General features: G+C 35.6%; 1 protein-coding gene across 1 annotated transcript in view; it reads right to left on the bottom strand.

The window, feature by feature from the left end:
• PKIA (cAMP-dependent protein kinase inhibitor alpha) overlaps window positions 1–25087 on the bottom strand; it is a 94778-nt gene extending 69691 nt beyond the window's left edge. Inside the window, exon 1 of the mRNA XM_029923872.1 lies at window positions 24960–25087. The gene's annotated coding sequence lies outside the window, so the exon portion shown is untranslated. The remainder of the gene's footprint in view (window positions 1–24959) is intronic.
• Window positions 25088–26006: the final 919 nt, after the last annotated feature.

The following is a 26006-nucleotide window of genomic DNA, read 5'->3' as shown; positions in this document are numbered from 1 at the left end:
ACAAATTACCTTCTTTAAGTCTCTTTATTGGTAAAATATAAGCAATATTTATGAGGGTTAAATGCCACTGAAAACGAATTAGTGTGTATTTAAGTAATCAACAAATGGTGATTAAGAATATTATTTGTCATTGAGAGGAGTTTGGAAAGTTACATGGAGATAGTAGCTGGATTCACAAGGTCATAGGGGAAGTAGAAGTATGTTGAGGATAGGTCAAATTGGGATAGAATGAACCATTTCAGGAAAGGTAACAACTGAAAGATGTCCTTCTTTCCTTTCAGTTGCCAAGAAAAGAGGTATGGTTAATGGGAAAGAGAGAACAGATTGAAAACTAGTGACTTCTAAATACTTATTTCTTTCATTTAAATTTAATATTTTTTTAGTTCTTTTAGGAAGGGCACATTCTCTCCAGTTTGCCACAGGTCTGTTCCTTTTATATATTACCTGGCCCAATTTGCTTGGCCCTATGGGTATTTGAGTAGAGGGAGCATGTTTGAAGTGTTTTACACACAAAAACAGAAAAAATTATTATGTACTACCATCCAAAAGAGATGTACATATCTATGTATGTGTGTCTGTGGGTCTACTTGTTCAACATCTCTCTTAACAAATCAGCAAGGGCTTCAAAGATAGTTTTCATCCTGTCTGACACTTGCTTGGGGCAGGGAAGAGCAGCAGGGGTAGCAAAGAAATCTCACTCAGATTGAAAGACAATCTACCAATACTCACAGGGACCTACATTACCTTTCTTACTTTCTTTGTACCATCAGAGCTCTTAAAGAAGTGATTTATACACTTTCATTGCCTTTTTCATTCATTCCATCTATGTATCTCCTATAATAAGGTTTACATTTTTTACTTCGTTTTCTTCTGTGGTATTATAATTGCAAAAGTGAAGTCAATTTGCCTGATTTCTCTTTCTTCTTGACCCCAGTGAAGTACAAAACCAGTTATTTTTCTCCTCTTTTTCTTATCCAGCAATCTACCCTGTAGGGTGTGAAATCCTACAGTGTATAAAACAAAATTGCTCTCTTACAACAGACTGAACTGTGCATATATACGTATATTGAACTGTGTATATAATTAAATATATATATTGAACTTTGTATATAATATTCATTATATATATAGAACTGTGTATATAATATTCATTTGCTACTCATTATTATATTCATTTATATGTATAAAATGAATGTGAATATTAATTTTATCCCTTAAAATTTGAACTCTCCAGGTAACACATATTTTTGTCTTTGTGATCTATATAGGTCTCTATCAAATACTCTTTTTTTTCTTTTTCTTTTCCTACAACCTTCTAAAAACATAATAACTATCCTTAGCTCAAGCATAGATTTGGCCTGGAGGCCATAGCTTGTTTACTGCCATTTTAAAATAACCCTAGTTCAAGAAAAATATGACAAAACTAAGTAATCAGTTATTGATGTTAAATATTCCATATATTAAGGCAGGTGAGGGACAACAAATACTATTACTATAATGAAAATATACTGACCACTTCCCAAGAAATAAAAGAAACAAGGTAAACTGAGTCCAACTATTTATGAATAAACCAGGGAAGTTCTCATTTTCCAGTTCATGCTTTTTCTCATTCTATACAACAGTCATTTCCTAACAATGATTGTTTGCTTTCATTGAGGTAGAGTTCTCATTTTCACCTCTGATGTAGCCTTCTGACAAAGGAATTGCTGTACTTGTTTTCTCAATCTCTTATCATGTATGGGCTTTCTTCTTTGATAAAGTACAAATGTTTCTATTGAAAAAATTGTTTGCTTTGTCTGTTAGTAGATCTCACCAACCTTTCTTTCCCATTTTCTATGCTATGCTTAATCAACTTAAATTAGTCACAATTGATTTCCAGGCCCACCAATATACCACCTCTACCTTTCAATACTCACTCACCTTATTTCCCTGCACTTTTTTTGTCTGTTGTTTTTGCTTTAGATTTCCCTGTATGTAAATTCTTATTAATATTCTGCATAATACATTCATAGGAGAAACAAATACAACACCTTTCTGCCAAGGCAAACACTCTCACTTACAATGCACAGTTGTTTCTTCTCAATTGTATGCAGGATCTGTCTGATGAGATGGGTCATTTTAATCTTCAAATAGGAAAGACTAAGTCACATACCAGCTGAACATCTCCAGGCTATGAATTTTAGAACAAGCTTTGACTCTTAAGTATCTATTATGGTCTGAATGTTTCTGTACCCACCAAATTCATGTGTTGAAATCCTAATGTCCAATGTGATAGTGATAGTAGATGGAGCTTTGGGAGTTGCTGACGTCATGAAGGTGGGACCATCATGAATAGGATTAGTGCCTTTATAAAGAGGCCCTAGACAGAGCCCTTCCTCTTTTACCATATAAGGACACAGGGAGAAGGTACCAGCTTAGGAACCTCAAAGGGAAGGTGACCATGTTGTCACCTAGATCCTGGACTTCCCAGGCTCCAGAACTGTCAACAATAAATTTTTGTTGTTTATAAGATACTCAGTTGGTGATATTTTGTTGTAGAAACAAGATCAGGGTCTTGTTTCTTTCCCTAGGGTAATAGTTTCCAATTAAGTAGTGAAATTAATGTATTACCTCACCACATACCAAGTGACACCTGAAGAGAAAAAGTCCCAAAGCAGGTTTTCTGAGGAGTTTCATGATCTACTACCACATACTTGAGAAATGATATACACTGCCATTAGTATTAGACGTTTCATATGGCAGTGGCTTTCTTCTTGGCGGTGTGGACACCAGCGTCTTACTGCCCCTAGCTGGATGAACTTAAATGACACTCTCTTTGTCCTTGTTTGAGAATTACTCTAGTTTTGAGACCGACTTGGTTGATCTTCAGACTGGTTACTGTCATAGATGTCTATTCTCTTGACTTTCACGAACATTCCTTATTACTTTCATACCTCCAGGGCAATTTTAGAAGTATAGAGAAATGAAGAGTAGCTTATCATGATGGTGGGGGGAAGGAGGATTGTTGTTCATTTATTCAACATTAATGAACAGTTGCCATATGCCAGGCACTCATGCCTTGTGCTTTTGATGCTAGAAATAGTGAACAGACCTTGTTTTCAAGTGGTCCATAGTAAAGCGGGGATGACTTTCCAGACAGACAATAATATGAGTAGGTTAAGTGCCAAGACAGAGGTTTCAATCAGAAGGGGAACAAGTTTACTACGAAAAATTTTGGAGAAGAGTACATCTGATGTGTTATTTAAAGAAAACATAGGATTGTAAAAAAACAACAAAAAGTTTCAGAAATGAACATTCAAGGCAGAGGCAATAGCACGCATAATGAGCAATGGTGCTTCTAAAGAAGTGTCGATAGTTAAGTAGAACTGGAGTATGAGAATCTTTTGAGTAAGTAACACAAGAGATTCCAGAATTTGCAGTGGATAATCTACTGTAGGAATATATCACCTTCCAGGGCTTCTGGGTGGCTCAGTCGGTTAAACATGCAACTTCAGCTCAGGTAATGATCTCACGGTTTGTGAGTTTGAGTCCCGCATCAGGCTCTGTGCTGACAGCTCTGAGCCTAGAACCTGCTTTGGATTCTGTGTATCCCTCTCTTTCTGTCCCTCCCCAACTCATGCTCTGTCTCTCTCTCTCAACAATAAATAAACATTAAAATTTTTTAAAAAGAATATGTCACCTTTCTTTTGTTCATTCTAGAAATATGTGGTAAGACTGAGTGGCTCTTATATGCAAATAATTGTTGTAGGTTCTGCAATGAAAAACCAAGAGTCTACCATCATGGAATTCCAGCTGTAAAGGAGACAGTAAATTAACCAGTACAAAAATATATTATCTGTCAGATAGAGATAAATGTATGGAGAGAAATATATCAGGAATAGGAAAAGAGCATGCATTAATGTGTGCAAGGATAAATTTGTGCACTTGCATGTTCATGTGCAAAAGTTATTTTTTATGGAATAATTAAGCCCTCATTGATGACGTGACATCTGAGCAGAGACTTAAGGGTAGTTTTATCCTATTTTTACACCCCCCATTATAAAATTCTTGTTGTGTGCATATGGATTACTTTTCTAGGACATTTCCAGCAGATGAATTTGTAAATGACAGGACCTTTGGGTGGGAGAGTACTGTTTTTTGAAAACACAGCAAGGGGGTTGGTGTTCCTGGTGTGGAGACCTTAAAAAGAATAGTGGTTAAAGTGGAGATGGTGAGAGCAGAAGGGGTGCAGATTTGATAGGGTTTTTAAGAGAATCTCTTTAAGTACTTATACCCTAGCAGCTCCTTCCCTCTTAGGGAGAGACAAGTTCTAGCCCCAGGCAGCAAAGAACAGATATTTGGTACTTTTAGCTAAATTGTTAATCTAAAAAGCCTAAAATCTTCCTGAAGAGAGGTTTTGCTAAATTTTTATATCTTGTCTTTACTACATCAGAGTAGTAGATAAATAAATCCAAAGAATTGTCAATGAAGGGAAAGTACCAAAGGATTTGTGTGGGGTTTTTTGTTTATCTTATTTTTTAATAACAGAGAAGAAAAATTATCATTACTACTCTGAGGAAAACTTGAGCAAAGAGAGGTTAAATGGCTTATTAAACTGTAAACCTGGGCTTGCGAGTGGGAAGAGTAGGAGGGCTCTACGTGCTGACCTAATTCAACCACCTACTCAGAGAAGAGCCATTTACTTTCAGTAGGATCCGCTGGGCAGGAGCAATTCTCTTCCCAACAGCTGGGATGGGTTGGTAAGCAAGATCTGAGACTGGCTTCATCTTTCCAAGGTCTCTCATTCCTCTTCCCAAATCTCCTAATCCTTTTAATTTGAACTGTGTTTCATCAAATGTGTACCAGCAAAAAAGTATTTCCTAGGAACTTGTTAGAAATGCAAATTATCAGGTGGGGTTCCAAATCATTGTTTTGACAAGCCTTCTAATCTCCTGATTCACACTAAAGCTTGAGACCCATTGCTCTCCTTCTTGTTCAAGAGACAGAGACAAAAGAGAAGGTAGGGAGGGACTGAGAATGCCCAGGAAATTGTGCTGGAAAGTGGATCCAAATAGCTTTTTATATTGGTAATTTACATGGTAATTTACAAATGATTGTAAACAACCACAAATTGAAACACACAGTTACTTTAAGGTCTCTTTAGCAGAAATCAATCTTGTATCATGGCACTTCTCCTATACTTTGGTCTATTACTTGATAGGTCATTTCCTCACAGGGATGACTAACAGCAGTTCAGCCGAAAATGCTCTTTCTATTTAAACAGCACTTTCTGTTCAAAGATGTCAAAATGCGTGACAAGTAGTGAAATGCAGCTCACTAATTTTCTCAACCCCATGGCAGTAAATAGTCAGCATCTACCATCATTGCTGTTTTCTGGTGATTTCTTGGCAGAGTAAGTTAAAGTGGCTTGACTATGTATGTCTGTTGAAAGTCAATGGCTGAAGGAGAAAATATCATTCATTTTTGTTCCCATAGGGCTGTAGTTGATGCATTACTCACTGACTTCTATTATTACATCCCAAAGATAGATAATTCTGCTCGTCCAGGGGAAAGCCAAAGAACATTCTTCTGCTTTCTTTGTTAAACCTGGTTTTTGAAAAATCTTCTGGCCCAATCTACATTTAATTATGATATGAATGCTCCTTAAATCCCTGTTACTTTTGGTTGCTTAAATTGATGCCACTTGAATAATAAGCAAAAGCTCATTACATTGGAGAATCCTTAGAAGCCATGACTTGTTTTAGTCATCTTGACCCCCTTGTGACCAGTGTAGTACCTGGAATATTATATATGATCAGTATTTTTTAATGTATGGTGCATAAATCAAAATACTTTTAAAGTTGGAGGCTACATGTCAGAGAGCAGGAGAAAAGGTAGTTAAAAACCTACTATATTATCCAAACCTTGTGCTGGATGAGTGCTGATAAAAACTTGACCATGTCCTGTTTCATTGGATGTGATGCTGTGACACTAACATGTATTCACCAATCAAAAAATGTTTCAGAATTCAAATTTGGTGTTTTCAAGATGAAGATTCCTCTCACCTACCATTTCTTGTAATAAAACTTGGAACCCTAGAATCAACAGACAATATACTGGTTTGTGACTTAAAATTGGAATGTTTTCCTCCAACTTTAGAGGCATAAAATAAAACTGATGCACAAATATTAGAATTTTCATTAATGAAAAAAACTAATTTCCAAAATTCTTAAAGCTGGTTTCTCAAAATATTAAAATGCCCACACGTCATGAGCCAAGGCACCCTGTTTTTAAAAAATAAGAGATAATAGGGACACCTGGCAGGCTCTGAACGTGAACCGTGTGACTCTTGATCTCTGGGTTGTGGGTTTGGGTCCCATGTTGGGTGTGAAGATAGCTTAAAAATAAAATCTTAGAAAGAAAAAAAAGAAAAGAACCTACAAAGTTGCATAATTACTGTTAATGATTTGCTGACTTTGTTTTAAATAAAACGAATTTCAAGTAGAGTGACAATACATCATTAATCTTAAAGTTCCTGTATTAGATTTTTTCTATCCCCAAATGCCAATCATGCATATTAAGCTGACATTTGTTTTTTACGTATTATTTCTTACCCCTTTACTGTTTGAATTTTACCCTTTCTTAACAATCTTGCTGAAAATCAGTGTGGTTTATAACCACTCTAACACACCAGTACTTAGGATAGTGGCTAGTACATAACAAACACATAATATAATTTCTAAATCACGTTGATTAAAATCTGTATTTATCCTGGCTTTAAGCACTTGAAGACAGGAATAGTTTCTAACTACACAAGAACTTATGTGAATGACCCAGAGTATATGTTAACTATAAATACAAATTTTCTATTAAGATACAGAACACCTCTGAGATTTGGGATTACTTCCTGTTGACCCTGAGTTCAGAGCTATGGTAAAGGCTTATTTGAGGTGTGATATCATTTTCTAAGTACATACTGAAGGAAGAAATTGATAAGAAAGCATGTAAGATTTTCCAGGCTCAAACAGAGCTTGATTTATCTGCATGGAAACAGCCAGTAAAAGACAGAAGGGTCCATTGTCTGCTGGATTAATCACCCTCTGGTGCAAGGCATGCAAGAGAGAAGAGACTGAGGTCTAGCTTTCAAGGATTCTCCACTTATTTGCTCTCAAGAAAGAATGTGAGAACTATTACTGTGGAACTTTATGCAGTTAACAGTAAAATGTGGCTCAATGAATGTTCCATTAAATCTGACCAATCAGAATAATTTCTTCTTTCTTGTTGGAAAAGTTCTGGTGGAAATGAACAAAGGTAGGCACAGGATGGGAATGGTATGCATCCTTTCTGTTACAGATTTTAAACTTTAATTTTCTTATGATTTAACCCTAACTTAAAGTCTTACTAAAATTTATGGACTTTTAAAAATTTTAATTTTTATCTTTTTAAGATTTTTAAATGTTTATTTTGAGAGGGAGAGAGAAGAGAGAGAGAGAGAGAGCAGGGGAGGAGCAGAGAGAGAGAGGGAGACACAGAATCAGAAGCAGGCTCCAAGGCCCAGGCCCCAGGCTCCAGGCTCCAAGCTCCAAGCAGTCAGCACAGAGCCTAATACGGAGCTCGAACTCACAAACCATGAGATCAAGACCTGAGCTGAAGTCAGACGCTTAACAGACTGAGCCACTCGGGTGCCCCTGGGCTTTTTAAAAATCTTTTTAAAAAATTTTTTTAATGTTTTTTATTTATTTTTGAGAGAGAAAGAGAGACAGAGAGAGAGAGAGAGAAAGAGAGAGAGAGACAGTGTGAGCAAGGGAGGTTCAGAGAGAGAGGGAGACACAGAATTTGAAGACAGGCTCCAGACTCTGAGCTAGCTGTCAGCACAGAGCCCACACGGGGCTTGAACCCACGTACTGTAAGATCATGACCTGAGCCGAAGTTGGATGCTTAACCGACTGAGCCACCCCCCCTCCCCCCGCCGTCCCTGGGCTTTTTTTAAAAAGGGCAGGTACTAAAATTAAATTAGCTGTGTGTTGAGGGTAAAAAAAAAACCCTGATTATAATTTTAAGAAAAGATAGATGTATTACTGTGAAAATTAACAGAATTGTTTTTGTTCCAAACATGAGACTGCTATAACATTTCAATTATGATTACAAGTACATAGAAACTCACTGGCTGTCTCCATCTGATAATATTACCAGAGATTTCACTGGAGGAAATTTAAAATTATTTATTGTATTGAAAATGCTACAAGAGCCTAAACTGAACTTCATTATATAGCACACAGTAAAAACAAGCTGGCAGAATTTTGACATCTTTCCTGCCTCCAACTCTTCCTCCTTTACCTTTTTTCCTACCTCCCTTTCTTTCCATAAGCAAGTAAATGTGCAAATAACAAATAATAGGGATCAAAACCCTTATATTCATTACAACAAGTTTTAAACACTTTAAACTGGTTTTAAATACAGTATCTGTGCCTTACTTCTATTATTATTATATTCCATTGTTTTGTGTGTCTGTTTACCTATCTGTAAAATAGGTAATAGCAGTGCCTACTTCTTAGGATTGCTGTGAGGGGGAATCTATTTAGTTTCAAAACAGCATTTAGGGGAAAATAAAAAAAGAACAGCATTTAGCACAGAGTAAGCAAAGTAAGTGTTATTTTTCACTTCTCTAATTATGTAGAACATTTAGTATTTGGCTCCATAGTCTCAAAATCTAATCTTCATTAGTGTGAATAGCTGATTAGCTAAATGGAGGGGAAATATTTTTTGTAGTACTTATTCCTTTAGTTTTTCATTTTATTAATTTTTTAACTGAAAACCAGAATCGCCATTTCCTGGCATTATCTGTTGCTGATAAACAGTTCAAAACCATAATGTTGTTTTTGAGAAGGTACTGGATATTTGAAATGAAGGGAACTAAGAAATAGTAGAAAATAAACTTTATTTTTTAATCTTAATTTAAAGATGAAATTAATGTGATATATGTGAAAACTATGGAAAAGTCCTATAGAACAAACCTCAAGTACTTACAGAAGAATTGAAATTCAAATGACAGCAAATGACTAATTCTTAAATCAAGAACCCTTCACTAAAATTAAAAACATAAATGCTTTCTTTTTCTTGCTTTCTTGTAGGAGGTGAAAGAGTACTTGGTAGGTGTCAGACTATTTTAAAAAGTAGATTATAGTGGTGATATTTCAGAAGCACAAAAATACTAAGCCAGATCTTATAAATGACTTGTTTAAAATAATTTTATACCTAACAGAAAGTTAGTAGAAATGCATTAGAAGTGTCCAGGGTAGTTACGGAAGAGAATTTTCTGTGAATTTTAGTTATTACCTTTTAAAATGATATGTGGCAAGGGCTCCATTTAGGTTGCAAATTATGTTCTACTTAAGAGCAAAAATTACTACTTAACTTTCACCTAGTAAGAGTGTCTGTGTGTGTGTGTGTGTGTGTGTGTGTGTGTGTGTGTGTGAATAAAATGATATATTCTCATGAATGTCAGCATTCTGTCAATGCAAACAAGTTTAGTGTATTATTTAACTTAGGTAAGCCATGAGCATCATCAATGTTTGTTTATTAAGCAATGGAATCCTTTAGGTAGGAGGCATGGTTCTCTAGAAAAGAAGTTGATAATCACAAATGCACAAACTGGAATATGGTGGAAAAAAACAGACAATATAGACTTTTTTTTCTAATTAAACCTATAAGCTTTTTAACATGACTACCTCTTTGAGTTGATGAGAGTAATCCATGTAGATTTTCCTTGTTCAGGCTCCAGTGAGGTCTATAGACAAAATGGAAGCAGGAGTAGATCTAAGCATATTTTCCGTTTTCGTGCTTGCTTTTTTTTTTCTTTTGAGAGAGAGACAGAGACAGACAGACACACACACACACACACACACATAGAGAGAGAGAGAGAGAGAGAGAGAGAGAGAGAGAGAGAGAGAATCCCAAACAGACTCCACACTCAGCGCAGAGCCCAATGCATGGCTCAATCCCATGACCCAAGGATCCTGAGCTGAGCTGAAATCAATAATGGGACAGACACTCAACTGACTGAGCCATCCAGGAGCCCATCATGCTTACTCTTAAACATGGCCAGATCTCATAGCACAGGCGAAAACACTAGACTGATCGCATCATGAAACAAGTCTGAATTCTGGCTGTGTCACTTAATAAGTCTGGGAACTCCTTAAGTGGGCAAACTGCTAAACACCATGAACTCAGTTTTCCCCTCTGCAAAAAGAAGATAATCCTTGTTCTACCGACTCTGGAGAGTTGAGATAATCCAATGGGAGAATGGATATAAAATGTCTTGAAAATAGTAGTACTTTAAATTTTTAATTTATCATTGTTACTTTCCTTACTCTAGCATAAATTTCTAGAAATCAATATAAAAAATTGAACATTTTAGCAACACCTAGCAATGGTTAGATGTTACAAAACACATCCAAACCAACATATTTCTTAAACAGTTCTTAAAGTGATACATACACATTACAATGAGTTTGGAAATAATAAATGAGATCAAGAGGAAGTAAAAATCACCCTGACTATTTCTTGAGTTAATCATTGATAATTGATTTTTAAATTTTCTTTGGGTCTTTTCCCTCTATATATGTGATATTCAAAACCAATATGCTTCATTTATTATTTAACATTCTCCTCTCCTCATGAACTATATTCTCAAAAATGAAATTTTAATTTATTAGTTTATATATTGTTTCCTTTTTTAAGCATCTTAAAATAATTAACAGTGAAGCTTTTAGGTGAGCTATTATGTGGATGAGTGAAAAAAAGTTCACTATAGATAACCTAAAGAAATATAATAGAAATCAGTGGGTTTTTTAAAACTTTTTAATGTTTTTATTTATTTTTGAGAGAGAGAGACAGACAGCCTGAGCAGGGGAGGGTCAGAGAGAGGGAGACACAGAATTCAAAGACAGGCTCCAGGCTCTGAGCTAGCTGTCAGCACAGAGCCTGACATGGGGCTCAAACCCACAAACCATGAGATCATGACCTGAGCTGAAGTTGGATGCTTAACCAACTGAGCCACACAGGCGCCCCTAGAAATTAGTGTTTTAAAAGATATCCTTGTTATTGTCTGTTTGAATATTTAAACTGTTTCTAGGTTGTCTAATATTTATATTTAATTAGGCCATGTAAATTTTTATTTATTATTTTTAGATGAAAAATGGTAAATAAGGGCTGCTCCACTTAAAAGCTGACACAAAAGCCTGAGAAAGCCTACTTGAACTTAAGTGAAATGGTAGATATATAAGCACTATAGAAATACAGATTACAATTTTTTAAATAAAAATCTGAATAAATACTATAGCATTGTTGCTTATTCAGTATTCTGTTAATAATTGGTAATAGGCATATGGAGAATGATTAAGCATTAATAGTCACCTGTCATTTATTAAGATCACATTTGTGTGGTATAATGATTTACAGAATGGAATATTAATGATATTTTATTGTCAAAGGTTACCTGCCAACTGAGAAGTCATTTCAGAGGCTCTGCTCTAAAATATATCATTTTACTGATATCTATGAGACATCCCAGGATGTGATTAATAGTCCAGAAACATTAAGCCAGGGACATTTTTGTCTTGGTAATGCATTTATTTGAGATGGCCGTTATTAGAAACCAGAATAACACCACCAATAACCTTCAAATTAATTTTGACCCTAAAGTTAGAGAAATTTTGACAGAAGTTAGCATATTTACAGACTGAATTAAAATTCCTAAACTAGTATAATTGATGTAGTTTATATGAAATAGTTCACATATAACACTTCAATAAGTTAATAAAATTAACAGTAAATAAAGTATCATATTTGTGTTCTAGAAAGGCTTTCAAGGGAATTTCTGATAGTACAGTTAATACATCGTTAGTCATATTACTTTTATTTATAAACTGTCCAAACATACATCTAAGATTAAGATTATGATAATCTTAATTAAGATTAAGATAATTAAGATAATGTCTTAAACATTAAGGTAAATGTATTCCAGACCTAATTTTTAAACATTGCTTTTATATTGCTTATATTTTCTAATTGAGAGATTTGGCCTTTTTAAGTACTTTTAAGTTACAGAACTATCAGGTATAAAGCAGGAGGAAACCCAATAATCCAGATTATAGTGTTTGTTAATATAAGCCTCTGTATAAAAGTGTTATAAAACAGTTAAAATGAAGCAGACCCAAAAATAGACATCATTAATCAACAATGGCTATTTTAAAAATCTAGTTAATATTATACTACCTGTGTTAGGGTGATGAGGAAGACTGAAATAACTGCCCAACCAAATTTGGTTCTCTTACTTGAAAAAACTTATAGTATATTGGGCCTATATCCTAATTTGGGGCTATGTAACTGCCACTCTCATGTTTCATGTTTCTTGTAAGTACAGAAAAAGAACTAAAATGTTCAGAGTGCATAATTTCTTCCTCTCTTTCCCTACTCATTTTCTAACAGAAAAAGCAACAAATACCTAATGAATAGATAGACCTGATGATTTTCAATGGGATAAGTCTCTGTTCCGAAACACTGGTAAAATGAGAACACACTAAATTAAAATTTTGTGGGACACTGTAAAATTATAACATGCAATACCAATATGGAAGAATATGTTTTATGCATTCTAAACCACATTTTTAATGCAGAAAAGATGATGAACGATCAGAGAACATAATACATAAAAAATAATCAATTAGAATGGGAGTATGTTGCAAGCTGATGGGCAACTCTACTACTATTCTCACATAATTGAATAGGAGTTATAATTCAGTAAGATTAAATTTAACAACATTTAAAGAAATAAACATTTAAAGAAATGCACATATATATCAATCTGATGTGCATAAATACATATTCATATATTAAAGAATCACTTTGAAATTTTTAAAATATCCTTTTAACTTTTGAATAATTAATATCCAGTGAAAAGATCAGGTTTTTTTTCCTAAAACTTGACTCTGGAAACAAAGGATGCTCAAATGCTTCTCCGAGAACTTGTCTGTTTATTTTAAATGAAATCCAACTATAATGTAATCAAATATTTGAAATAGAAGGAAAATGTTCATGAAACTATACTCATATACATGCATATATATGCATATATATTCACACATTATTGATTAAATATAATTAATATATACTACATATAAAGTATATACATTTATCTATAATATATATGTATATATGTTTGTGCCTATATGTTTAAAATAGGTATTTTCATTATTTATAATACCTCATCTTAGAATCAGACTATACCAATAATCTATGCCCCAAGCCTTTGGTGAATAGCTAATGAATTCAGTATCCAAACATGGATTAACAATATGGGTCTGGAAATTTAGGACAAACTTGCTCATACTTGAAAGAATAAAGTTAATCTATTCCCAGGTACACATGAGTAGACTCTACCAACCAGAATTAACTATTGCAAATTTGGGTAATGATCACCACTCAATCCTCACCTGTGAACAAGTGTGGCTCACATATTAAACACAAGCTCCAGACAGTTTTTGTACTGGTTTCTTTAAACCAAAACGACTCATATTAATAACAAAAAGCCATATTAGAAAAAATATTAAATTATGTGTTTTTTAAGGCCCAGAGTTTATCATACTAAAACATGTGTGTTTACTAACATGCAATTTTTTTAAGCAATGTTTCTACCAAAGTTTTCACACTAAGGTTTTTTTTTTAATTTCACAGTTTAAAGGTGCCACTGTTGATCACATCTAATCAGTAGCACATAGTAATAAACAAGACCTTGCATATTAAAATGCTTATATGTTCCCTCTAAATTCATTGAGCTTCAATAAAATAGAAAGATATCATATACTAAAAAGAGTCCTTGGTATATGATGTACAATGGAGTTATGAGTTAATTTTACTTTATGACAACTTAATGATTTTCACAATAAGAAATTTCTTCAATAGTTGTTTTCTCCCAGGAACTTCCATACTATATTACCAAAAAACAGAAAGAAAAGAAAGAAAAAAGAAAAAATGTCTATTGTTGCTTTTAAGTAAGGGTGATTTCCCATTTTATCTGACACTTGCTTCTGACGTCAACACCCTTTTTCAAAAATCTTAATATCCTTTCTGGTAATGAGTTAGTGACAAGATTGATTATACATACAGTAAAATTTAGAAAGAAAATAAGATACAAAATTAATAGCCAACACTGACTTTTTCCAGATCATCCAATCAATGACTTGTAGACTTAAAAATAGAAGCTAAGTCTAATTCCCACAGCTATTGCCAGATCAGAGCCTGACAACTTTGCTTTGCGTTGGCTTCAACCTCTCCCACCAGTGGCATTACATGCACAGAGACATCTTCCCGTGAGGTTCAAGGTCATTTTAACTAACATGGGAGAGGTAGGAAAGGAGTTCATAAACATTTGGGGAAAGTTGTGGTAATGAGGTCTTTTTATAAGTTGCCCATGAGAATTAAAATGACAGAAATTGAAAACATTTATTTCAAACACTGCACTAAATTCTCTTCCATGGTATCTTCTTTAATCTTCACAACAACCCTGTGCTTTTCCTATTTTAAAACCAAGAAACCACTCAAGGAGGTTAAGTAACTTTTATTCTAAGTTATTTAGCTAGTAAATCTTAAAGATAAATCAAGCTAGTAAATCAAACTCATTCTAATCCAAAATTCAAATTCACTTCTTAAAATATATGATTTGAACTTAAGTGGTACCCAAAACTCCCAAAATAAACACACAAACAAAGGAAGGGGAAGATCTAGTGATCAGCATACTTTGAAGATGATGTGTAGAGCTTTTTGATTGATTCTGAAAGTGATCAAAAGCTGCCTGAGAGCTCTGAGTAAAATTATCAAATTGAACGAAAAACATTAATTTTATAGTCAAACATTTTGAGATAAACCCAATTGCTCTGTTTTTTTTGTTGTTCTTCTTCTTCTTCTTTTTTACTGTTTTTTTATTTATTTTTGAGAGAGAGACAGGAGAGAGCAGGAGAGTCACAGAGAGAAATGGAAACACAGAATCTGAAGCAGGCTCTGAGCTGTTACCACAGAGCCTGACTAGGGGCTCGAACTCGTAAACCATGAGATCATGATCTGAGCTTAAGTGGGCCACTTAACCAACTGAGCCACCCATGCACCCCAATTGCTCTGTTTTCATAACACTGTTATATTATTTCATGTTACCATGTGGTTTCATTTTCCTTTTTATCTCTTAAGGAGAAATTCAAACATTTAAGTTTTTTGCCTAAACAAGTCAGTGGTTTTTTAAAAAAATGATAACCAAAATGCTAACGTCCCTGTGCTTAGTCAATGACTATTTAGTGTCAGGTCATTTTAGAGTCAGATTTAATTTTTCTGGTGAAATACTGACTTTAAAAAGCCCCAGTGGAGATGTTACAAGATGATGATCTCAAACCTGCATACAGGTGGAAAACACCTTCAGTCAACTGAAATTTTGCTTTCTCTATCACTGTGTTCTTGACAATAAATGAAATTGAAAAAGGCATGGACATAAAAGAACCACTGACTAATATTTTATTATTAAAGTCTGTATCTTGCATTTCGAATTTTTTTAAAATCCATTGTAGTTAAACAAAGAAGGGTAATGTCATGTCTTCCTGTCCTGAGTAAAAAGATTGTATGACTGAATGTCTTAAAGTGCTTACTAGATAGATCTCAAGCTTTAATATGCCTTACCTCTAATTCGCACCCTACAAAACCTCAGAGGGAAGGGAGTATGGTTTGGCAAGAAAGAGAGAAGGATAATCCCATTCATAATTCATCGCCACTATACCTACAAAAATAATCACAATGAACATGTGTAGAATGGCAATTATTTTGTGTTGGGGAGCAGGTTTCAAAAGTAAATGGTATTGATTTATTTTGTTGTTCAACAAATATTTTATAAATGTCAAATGTGAAACTAATCAATTGAGTTGCAGAAATTTTTATGCTCCTGACATTTTATGGTTTGAAATTAACTGTACATTTACTGAGTGCTTACCATAGTATATGATACTCTTAAGCTCCCTAGAAATGTAAACACTTAATAAAATATACCAAACACTACTGTCTCATGCTTTGCTTTGCAATCCTAGGTTGTTCCCTGATATGGAGATGATTTAAAAAATGAAATTTAGATTTGTCTTCTATAAGATCACTAGCCATGTGTTGACTAACTTTTATCAATGGACATTCTCAGGTTATTTGAGACTCTTGTGTACTAATCATTAGATAACCCTAGTAAACACAGGTGTGTTACAATAGTTAAGAATGTCAGCCTTGTTGTATTTCAGCTTGATCCACTGCAGGAAAGCACAGATTACTGGAAGGCAGTTTCTCCTGAACTCACTTCCTTGAGACGAGATATTAATTTGGATGAACAGTAATTTGTCACAACTTATTTTGGAAGGCAGTGGTTAAAAAAATGCTAATACATTCTTTTCAGAATGAATCCTTCTAAAAGTACACTGTTCTCCAGTGAGCTTACCTTGTAAATAAGCCCCATAGGTGTAATTATACTTTTCTAAAATTTTCATGTATTGTTATATATACCAATTAAATTTTTTTTTAAATCTTTATGATATTTAAATTTTGATGGTCTTTAATTTTTTTAATGTTTTTTAGTTTATTTTTGGGAGACAGAGAAAGACAGATCATGAGCAGGGGAGGGTCAGAGAGAGAGGGAGACACAGAATACGAAACAGGCTCCAGGCTCTGAGCTAGCTGTCAGCACAGAGCCCAGCGCGGGGCTTGAACCCATGAACTGTGAGATCATGACCCTAGCCGAAGTCGGTCACTTAACCAACTGAGCCACCCAGGCATTCCATATTTGATGGTCTTTAAATCTGTATTTAGACTTGATGAGTCTGACAGATTAATTTCAGTGATTCCTTTGGGGTACCCACCTATTCAGATTCAACATTATTTTCACAAGTCCTAGCAGGATTAAGTTTTATGAATGGCTAAATGGAATTAACACCCTGGTTGTTTTTCACTACATTTCAATTATCAGAGAAACTGAGTGTGAAAAATCATGGAGAGGCGTGTAAGAAATAGCATTAAAGATAGTACAGACTTCTCTGTTTATGTAGTCAAACTCCGCAGTACAGAAGAGAAGCAACAAAGCAGGTTGCACTGCTGCTATGATTGCATTGACCAGCAGCGCCAATGTTTGTACCCTCATCTCATTAACACGGCAGTGCACTGATCAAGATGTGAGGTTCTTGTTGCTTATTTAGGCAAAGGTCAGAACGCTTCTTTGTTTTATGCCTGCTTTTTTAAGAAGGTTTGATTAGGCAGCAATAAAGACAAAAGTAAGTAATAGAGAAATGTTTATTAATAGGTTCTCCATCCCAGTCAACCAAAGAAAAAGCATACCTTAAAACCCTCTTGTGAAATGTCTAGAGTGTGTCTATCTATGTTCTTATAACCCTTCAGTTTTAAGTAGCTTTTAAAAAATGTTATAAACATGTTGCTTCATCCTTGACATTTTAGCATGTTAATGTCTAATTAGGGTAAAACATGACGCAATCCCTAGCAAGCTCTTTGTTTCTCCCCTCTTGGATAGTGCAAATCAAGACAATCTTCTGAGAAAGGTAGTTAAAATGCTTGCTGATTTTGTTTTACTTCATATATACCAATATTCTGTTGTTTAGCTTAAATATGACATTCTCATCAGGATAAATTAAAAAGAAAACACTACAGGGGCACCTGGGTGCTCAGTTGGTTAAGTATCCAACTTTGGATCAGGTCATGATCTCAAGGTTGGTGGGTTCGAGCCCTGCAGGGGGCTCTGTGCTGACAGCTCAGAGCCTGAAGCCTACTCAGATTCTGTGTCTCCCTCTCTCTCTGTCCCTACCCTGCTTGGGCTCCTACTCTCTCTCTCTCTCTCTCTCTCTCAAAAATAAGTAAACATAAAAAATATTTTTTTAAGAATATACTAAAGAGAAACAAAAGAAAAAACCAACAAAATAAAAGATTTACTATAATGCAGGTACATAAATTTGAGCTCAAAAATAGACCAAATTTTAGATTAGGCTGGATTCAAATGACCCATTGCTGGAGCTTTAAAAAAAAAAAAGCTAGCTATAGATGTTACTAGTTTTCTACACTGTTGTTACAAGACTTGACTGACATGGTAATGTACTCCGTAATATCTTTAAAATGAGATTTGAGACACTTGAAATCTGTCAATACTCATGTATAGTATTTTCCCTCCATGAACTAGAAATGAAAAAAGTGAAAATATTTCTTTGCTCAAATCATGATAAATGGATTCCTTTATATTAGTTGCATTCATTTTCAACACAGAAATGGCTACAGAAAATACAGAAATACTATTTTATGAAGAAGTTTATGATTTTTTATAGTCAATGTACTTTTTCAGATTATAAACATGCATGTATTACCTCTGATCTAATAATACCACTCCAAGGATTTGTCCATCAATAGGAGAAGCACCAATCCTGGGTCTTGGCACCATCAACAACAATAGCAAAACAACACAAACACTCAAACAAAAGTAAAAGCACCAACATGTAAAGACATATATTTTTGTGCCCATTACCACATACCTTAAAATCACAAAACAATTTGGAACTTTATAAATATTTATCAGTGGGTTTTCATTGAATAAAATGATGGCACATCCTTAGTGCATCTTGCCAGGAATCTACTAAAGGTCATATGGTAGTGTCTATGCTAAATATCATTAATATAATTGAAATATAATAATTATGTAAATATAAATAACATAATTATGTTATTATTATATAATAAAATATTATTCAGCCTTAAACGGTAATGAAATTTTGACATGTGTTGCAACATGGATAAACTTTGAAACATTATGCTAAATGAAAGAAACCAGACATAAAAGGACAAATATTGTATGATTCAACTTGTATGATGTGGCTATAACAGGCAAAACCATACACATAGAGAATAGAGTTTGCCAGAGGCTGAGAGGAGGGGAGAATGAGGGGTAACTCTTTAATGGGTACAAAGTTTCTGTTTGAGATGGTGAGAAAGTTCTGAAAATGGATAGTGGTGATGGGTGCTCAACATTATCAAAGTACTTAATGCCAGTGAATTGTACTCTTAAAAATGGTTACAACAGTATCCTATTTTACCACAATAAAATAATACAAATCCACTATATTTTAGAGTATAAATTTACCTAGTATTAGGCATATTATGAAGTTTCCATAAAGTTGCCCTCATTTTAGGAGCCTATATAGTTATTATCATATTTGGGGAAGTGTAAAGAAAGCAGCAGCCTAAGTTGGCCTCCTGAGATTTCTTTCTCTCCATCTCTGTTTTTTCTAGATTAAGGTTGTCACACTTTTCTTCGAATAGCATCAGTGAGAATCATGCTAGCTTGTACTGGTCTCTCCAAGTATCAGTTAAGAATTTTTAATGTACTTTTATGCTGGCAATTGTTTTAGAACTTAGGAGGGATGAATTTGTCTTTCTTCTCCTAACTTGGCAAAAGCAAATACATTACTGCAGACAAAATTACCAGAAAGAAATAGTAACTTTGAGGCAGACATGCATCCATCCTAAGAACACTGAAAATGTTTCAAAGTAGATTAAACCACTCAATTTCTGGCAATGTTCTTCTACATATTTGGCACTACAGTACTCTTAAGTCTAGAACTGTTTCTTTTTTTGTAAAAAAAAAAGAAAAAAGAAAGAAAGGTTTGATTGGAAAACCCTAACTAAATCATTTGGAATGTGTTATATTCAGAACTCCTTCTGGGATTCCTTTTCCATGAATCAGGGTTCTTTGAATACTCTTCTCACTGGCACTTGCTTCCGAATCATCTTTAGCGCCTTTGTGCCAGGGATAGTGAAGAGCTCTCATTTTAGGTTTAAAAGCAGGGAGAACAATAGAAGGAGAACCTCTTTTCAAGTACCAAAAATGTCTGGGCTAATAAAGGACACATATATTATCAAAGTGAGCCTGGAGTAGATGTTCTTAAACCATTTGCTAAAGAGTGCTTTAGTGGGTCCTTAGACATCTGCAATTGTATGCAAAATTGTGTGTGTGTTTGTGTGTTTGTGTGTGTGTGTACTTGGGGAGTGGAGGCACAGCCTTTACTGAATTATCAAAGGGGATGTTAAGACCCAAAAGTTTAAGAAATACTGGAAAGATTAATCAGAAAACAATTTTAAATTACTCTGATGGCTCCAACCTTACATTTTTATAATGCTTTCCTCACTCTTAATACTCCAAAGGGCAGCCTGGTAACTTGGAAAGAATGTCTGCTAAACATTTAGGTGACATCTTTGAGTCTCAGTTTCCTCAATGTAAAGTGAACAGATAGTAGAAGGTTGAAATTTGATACCACAAATGTAAGTACCTACAGAGTGCCTTGCAACTAGACAAGTACTTATATATGTAAGGTAACTTTTTCTGCTTATTCTTTTTCAATAAATGCAAGCATGTTTAAAGCAGATAACAATTTCTCCTTTAAAGTTTTTATTAAGCTTAGCATACTATTAGTATGTACAAGCTAATGTACATTTAATGACATGTAAGCTCACAATAACTTTTATTGAATATAATTATTTGAATTTGCTTTCACTATATTTATTATTATATAAATGTTTCTAAAAACTAGACAATACTTGCATACATACTGGGAGATGAACTTGGCTAATGGAGAAGAGTAGGTAGAGGTATATTCCTGGGAAATAATAACTAATTTCTTCACTAAAATCAAATTACTTAATGTCTATGCATATACAAAAGGTTCCTGACTTAGGATGGTTCAATTTATGATTTTTTCAACTTCATGATGGTACAAAAGAGTTGCATGTTCAGTAGAAACTACAATTCAATTTTTGTATTTGGATTTTTTCCCAGGCTAGGAAGCAGTACCATACTCTCCCGTGATGCTGGGCAGTGGCAGCAAGCCACAGCTCCATTAGCCACGCGATTGTGAGGGTAAACAACTGATACTTACAACCATTCTGTACCCACACAATTCTGTTTTTAATTTTCAGTAGAGTATTCAATAAATTGTTAGATATTCAATACTTATTATAAAATAGGCTTTGTGTTAGATAATTTTGCCCAATTATAGGTCAATGTAAGTGTTCTGAGCTCATTTAAGGTAGGCTAGGCTAAAATATGGTGATCGGTAGGTTAGGTGTATTAAGTACATTTGATTTATGGTATTTTCAACTTACAATGAGTCTGTTGGGATGTAAGCCCATCATAAGCCGAAGAAGATCTGTATGTAAGTAGGCACTGTACTATGAGTTGCAGGTAATAAAAAGCTGTCCATCACATACCATGTTCCCCAAGGCTATTTTAGAAGAATAAGGTATGTTCACACTAAAAAGTAGACCAAGACAGAAAGCGCAATAGGAATTTAGAGAATGGAGAAAATTTATCTGATGCAAAGACAGTGGGTATGGGGAAAGCTTCATGGAATAGACAGTGTCTGAGTGAGTAAGATTTTGACATGTACAGAATGAGTGAAAGGAACAAATGAAGACATACATGCATGACAACATGGGGCACAAACTGGAAATAAAGACCACTTGGTTTAGGCTGATCATATGATAGCTTAAGGGGATTACTGAGAAACTATGTAAAGAGATATCTCATTGCCTGATGCTTATTAATTGTTAATTATACTTTTGAACACAAGTATTGGGGTGCCTGGGTGGCTCAGTGAGTTAAGCATCTGACTTTGGCTCAGGTCATGAGCTCATGGCTCATGGGTTTGGGCCCTGTATCCAGCTCTCTGCTGCCAACATTGAGCCCATTCCAGATCCTCTACCTCCCTCTCTCTCTGACCCTCCCTAGACCCTCATGGGCTCTCAATCTCTCTCTCTCTCTCTCTCTTTCAAAAATAAATAAATGTTAAAAAAAATAACACAAGTATTTAATTTAAAAAGAACATGGATGAGAACTTAAAAATAAAGACATAGTGAAGAAGGTGAAATACTACATAAATCTGGCCGTTAGGAGGCCATTGACAACTTTCAAAATAGTACTTTTCCTACTATTTTCAGTGGAGACACTGGTTAAATAGAAATATACTTCTTTAGCTTTATTATTCCTATTTTTTCTTTTCCATGTTTCAAAATCTCAGAATAAGTTTATTTCAATTATAGCTAATGAAAATAAGGTAGCACCAGAAAATGCCTTTTGCTATGAGAAGTCAACTTTGACTCCTAAATTTGTACTGAGTTACTGATAACACTGACCACCCACTAAATTAAATGTTTTTTTTTACATTATTAGAAAGCAGTAGATTGACTTCTGCTATCTTGTCAAATCTACAGCAATGCCTGCACTTCATTTGGCATCTAATAGTGCACATCCTCCTGTTTTTCATTCCTCCTCCAACTCTTGAACCCCAGGCAATTAATTTTTCCTTTCCCTGGGAAGCATTTAAAGGAAAGGAAATAAAGTCATAAATCAATTTCAGTCATGAAGTCATACATATATTTTTTTTGTTGGCCTCTGTATTTGGATATTTTTCTCAGAAAAAAAAATTATTTCAAAATAACAAAGCCCAAATTCAGAAATCCCTTTTTATTTATCTTCCTCAGTTGCACGGAAATGAAAATTTAAATTTTCTGACTTATTTTCTCTCTTCCCAGAAAGGCTTCTCAAATGCAGGTCCATAACTTAGTGAATTCATCTCACCAATGAAGCTACTGGCAGGTCTGATACCAGCTTAGGCAATACTAGTCTGATCCATTTCTTGCCAAAGAATTCAGTTTCTTAAGAAACCCAACTAATAGACATTTCAATGTCTAACTGTTATTAGGATATTCTCATATGCTAGTAGTCAAAATAAAGAAACCTCAAAATTATAGAAATTTTTATTGTAATTAAGATCAAATGTACTAATCTATTTCATAATTTCTTTAAAATTAATTATTACATTAACATTTATTATCAATTATTCAAAATAATTATTTATACAGTTAAATATTTGAAGGTTAATAAAGAAAGGTAGTAGAATAAAGGGTTTTGTTGTTCTTGCTCTTTGTTCCCTCTTCTATTTGGTGTGCCTGTTTCAAAATCCCAGAATCTTAAAATTTTAGTATTTCAAATCCAAACTGCATTCAACACATAATAATAATAACAACAACAAGCCAAAAAAAAATGATGCTGAGATTTTCATGATCCAGGAAGAGTTCCCCAAGTGAGCCACTTGGACTGGGATTTGCCCACCTCCTCCACTCCCTCTGCCTCATATACTAAAGGTAGAGACAAAGAAGCCAACTCAAATCCTTTTATAGTGTATTTTATAAGAGAAATTGTATTCAGAAAAGCAATAATGATATCTAATGGGATGAACATGACTTTTCAGAACCAATATCTTTATCTAAAAGCAATATATAAAAAGGAAGGTAGGCAGAGATAAATTTTTAGCTATAAACCTTGCCTGTTTTTTTTCATTGATCTCCTATTTTAAGTTGCTAAAATAAAATGACATGGCTATTGAGTCAGATTATCTAATTTAAATTTAAAGATGACAGATCACCTGTTAAATAGAGTATTGGCACACAGATGCCCCAGTCCGGCTTATTGCAACTATTCTCTGTTGGTGAAGTGGCACATTTGCAATCCCCATCACAGCCATCTTAACCATTTCAAAGCATATTATTCAAATGTACATCTCTAGGTGGCAACAAGAATAAGTGACTTGAGCTCAGCAGCAAGAGGTATATGGGGGAAATCCTAGAACAAGTGGTCAGAACCCCTAAATGGTGAAACTGACTTGAGGATGCTCAGATAACCTGAGATTTAGATTGGCCAACTGCATTGGCTTTCTGACTGCCTCTGGGGAAAGCCGCTCTGGAACTCTTTTGAGGTTATTGGGGAATCCTAGGACAAAAACACTGCTTGCTTTTTGGGGAGTACCTACCCCAAACCCTACCCAGGTAGGTGTCTTACAACCCAGCTGCATAAGAAGGCTTCAAGAAAAACTGGATAGGCACATTCACATGTGTACTTCCACCTATGTACAGGGAGCAAAAATACAAGTATGGTCCTCTTTCTCACACCCCAATAGATACTGCTGTCCTTAAAATCCTCATGTAGCCGCAGTGACTACTACTACAGTGGAGTTATCAGGATCCATGTTGGTACTGGACTAAAAGCAGGATTTTTCACGCCTTATATTTTGGGTAAGGATACAAGTAACAATATACAGAGAGAATACTAAAAGTGGTGTAGGGCAATGCCCTTTGTAGGTCCTTGACAAAATCAGTCATGGAATAGAGGCTGTGGATAGGAGCTGACAAAAGCTGGCCTGTGAATGGACCCCGGTCCCGAGGAAAGGGTGGGGGGTGAAAATCAATGAAGTAAATGACGAGAGAAGATGATAAATGAAGGGAGAAGCAGAGACAAGTGCTGCTCAACCCAAGCTGAACTCCAGGAGATAAGAGAAATAAGTTTCTCCTCTAACCTGAGCCTCTTAACTAAAGGTTCAGTATTGAAGTAGGTGTTTGACATTGAAATGGGCACAGACCCATCCTGACAACTAGGAAGAGAGAGGACAGAGGAAGGCATGAGAGGAAAGATTTCTGACTACTTCATCAAGCTGCCTCCAAGGACCTGCTGCTCCAAAACCAGAAAATAACCAAGTGAAGGCTGAAGTAGAAAGATAAAAGTGCAACTCCAATTATTTCACATTTTGAAACCTCTTCAATGTCTAAGAGAGTCTGGCATTGAAACGGTCGATTATCTAGCTTGAAAAGTATAGAGGCTGACCGTCTTCTTTGTTTGCCCAGTAACACCAATCCTCCAATCTTAGGCACTTGGCTGATTAACATTTCAATTCCAGTTGTTGCTCCTTTTCCCTTTGCAGAATGCAGCAGAGGTTTCTGGGTTTCCCCGTGTATTGCAAACCCCATTACTAACCGAGCGGAAAGAACCGAGCGACGTGGTGGAGGCTAATAATAGCCGGGCTGCTTACCTTCTCGGGAAGGATTCAGCGCAAGTCCCAACGCCCGCCGCCCCGGGGCCGCAGTGCCGCGGAGCGGACTGAGTGCCTGGTCAGCTCCGGCGGCCCCCACCCCACCTGCCGGCTGCAGCAGCTGCTCCCGCCGCCGCGCTCCGGTAGCATGAAGTCATCCCCCGCCCCGGGCCGGATCACCACATTCCGTGCCAATCGCGGGGGGAGAGGGACCTCTCCCGGCCGCGGGGAGGGCGCCTGGAAACCTCTCCCGAAGACTGCTACCCCTCCGGGTTTCAGGTTTCTTTTCTACTAATGCTTTTACGGAGGAAGCATTGCCAGATTGTGGACCGAGAGAGAAGAGCCAGAGGGACTTTCTCTGCATAGCGCCTTTCCTCCGAGAGCTCCCCTGTCACGCCCGCTGGATGGACAGCTCCATTTAACTGTGTGGGTTTCCCACCCTCTTCATTTTCCTTATCAGTATTGTTCATTTCGCTGAACTTGAGACTGGGATTGTCTTTTAAGATAAACATTCAAACGCTCCGGAAATGTTTTAAATTGTCAATTAATCTTTCTAAGCCCCTGTAGCACGCCTCGCTTTCCCCAACGCACACGCACAAGTGCGCACATGGACACACACAGCCAAACCACTCACAATCATGAAAGCTGGGACCTCTCACCCTATCGCCTACGTAATAGAATGGGAAACTCCCAAAGGAGTGGAGAAGGAGGACCGACCAAAGAAAGCACTCGAGGAAACAGAGAGGGGTGGCCCCAGGATTTTGTTGCTGTTTAGCGGTGCACTTAGTGTACAGATGTTGGCTCTAACACTCCCCCAGCCCCCACCCCCCGCACAATTGGGCTGGCTGCTCTGGTGACAGCTATAATATTTGGAAGCCTAGAAGCAGAATCCACATTAACAGATGGCTGTATCTTCTTTTTGCTTCCGAAGGATTTATCAGAATTGGCCTTAGGAATAACGTAAGCAAATACACATATAAGCCCCTTCGTAATCTTTTTAAATTGGCACCAGCTATTAATCTCTCTCTCTCTCTCTCTCTCTCTCTC

The sequence above is a fragment of the Suricata suricatta genome, chromosome 15 (assembly GCF_006229205.1).
Source record: "Suricata suricatta isolate VVHF042 chromosome 15, meerkat_22Aug2017_6uvM2_HiC, whole genome shotgun sequence".
Classification (NCBI taxonomy): Eukaryota; Metazoa; Chordata; class Mammalia; order Carnivora; family Herpestidae; genus Suricata; species Suricata suricatta.
This window is presented reverse-complemented; position numbering and strand designations above follow the sequence as displayed.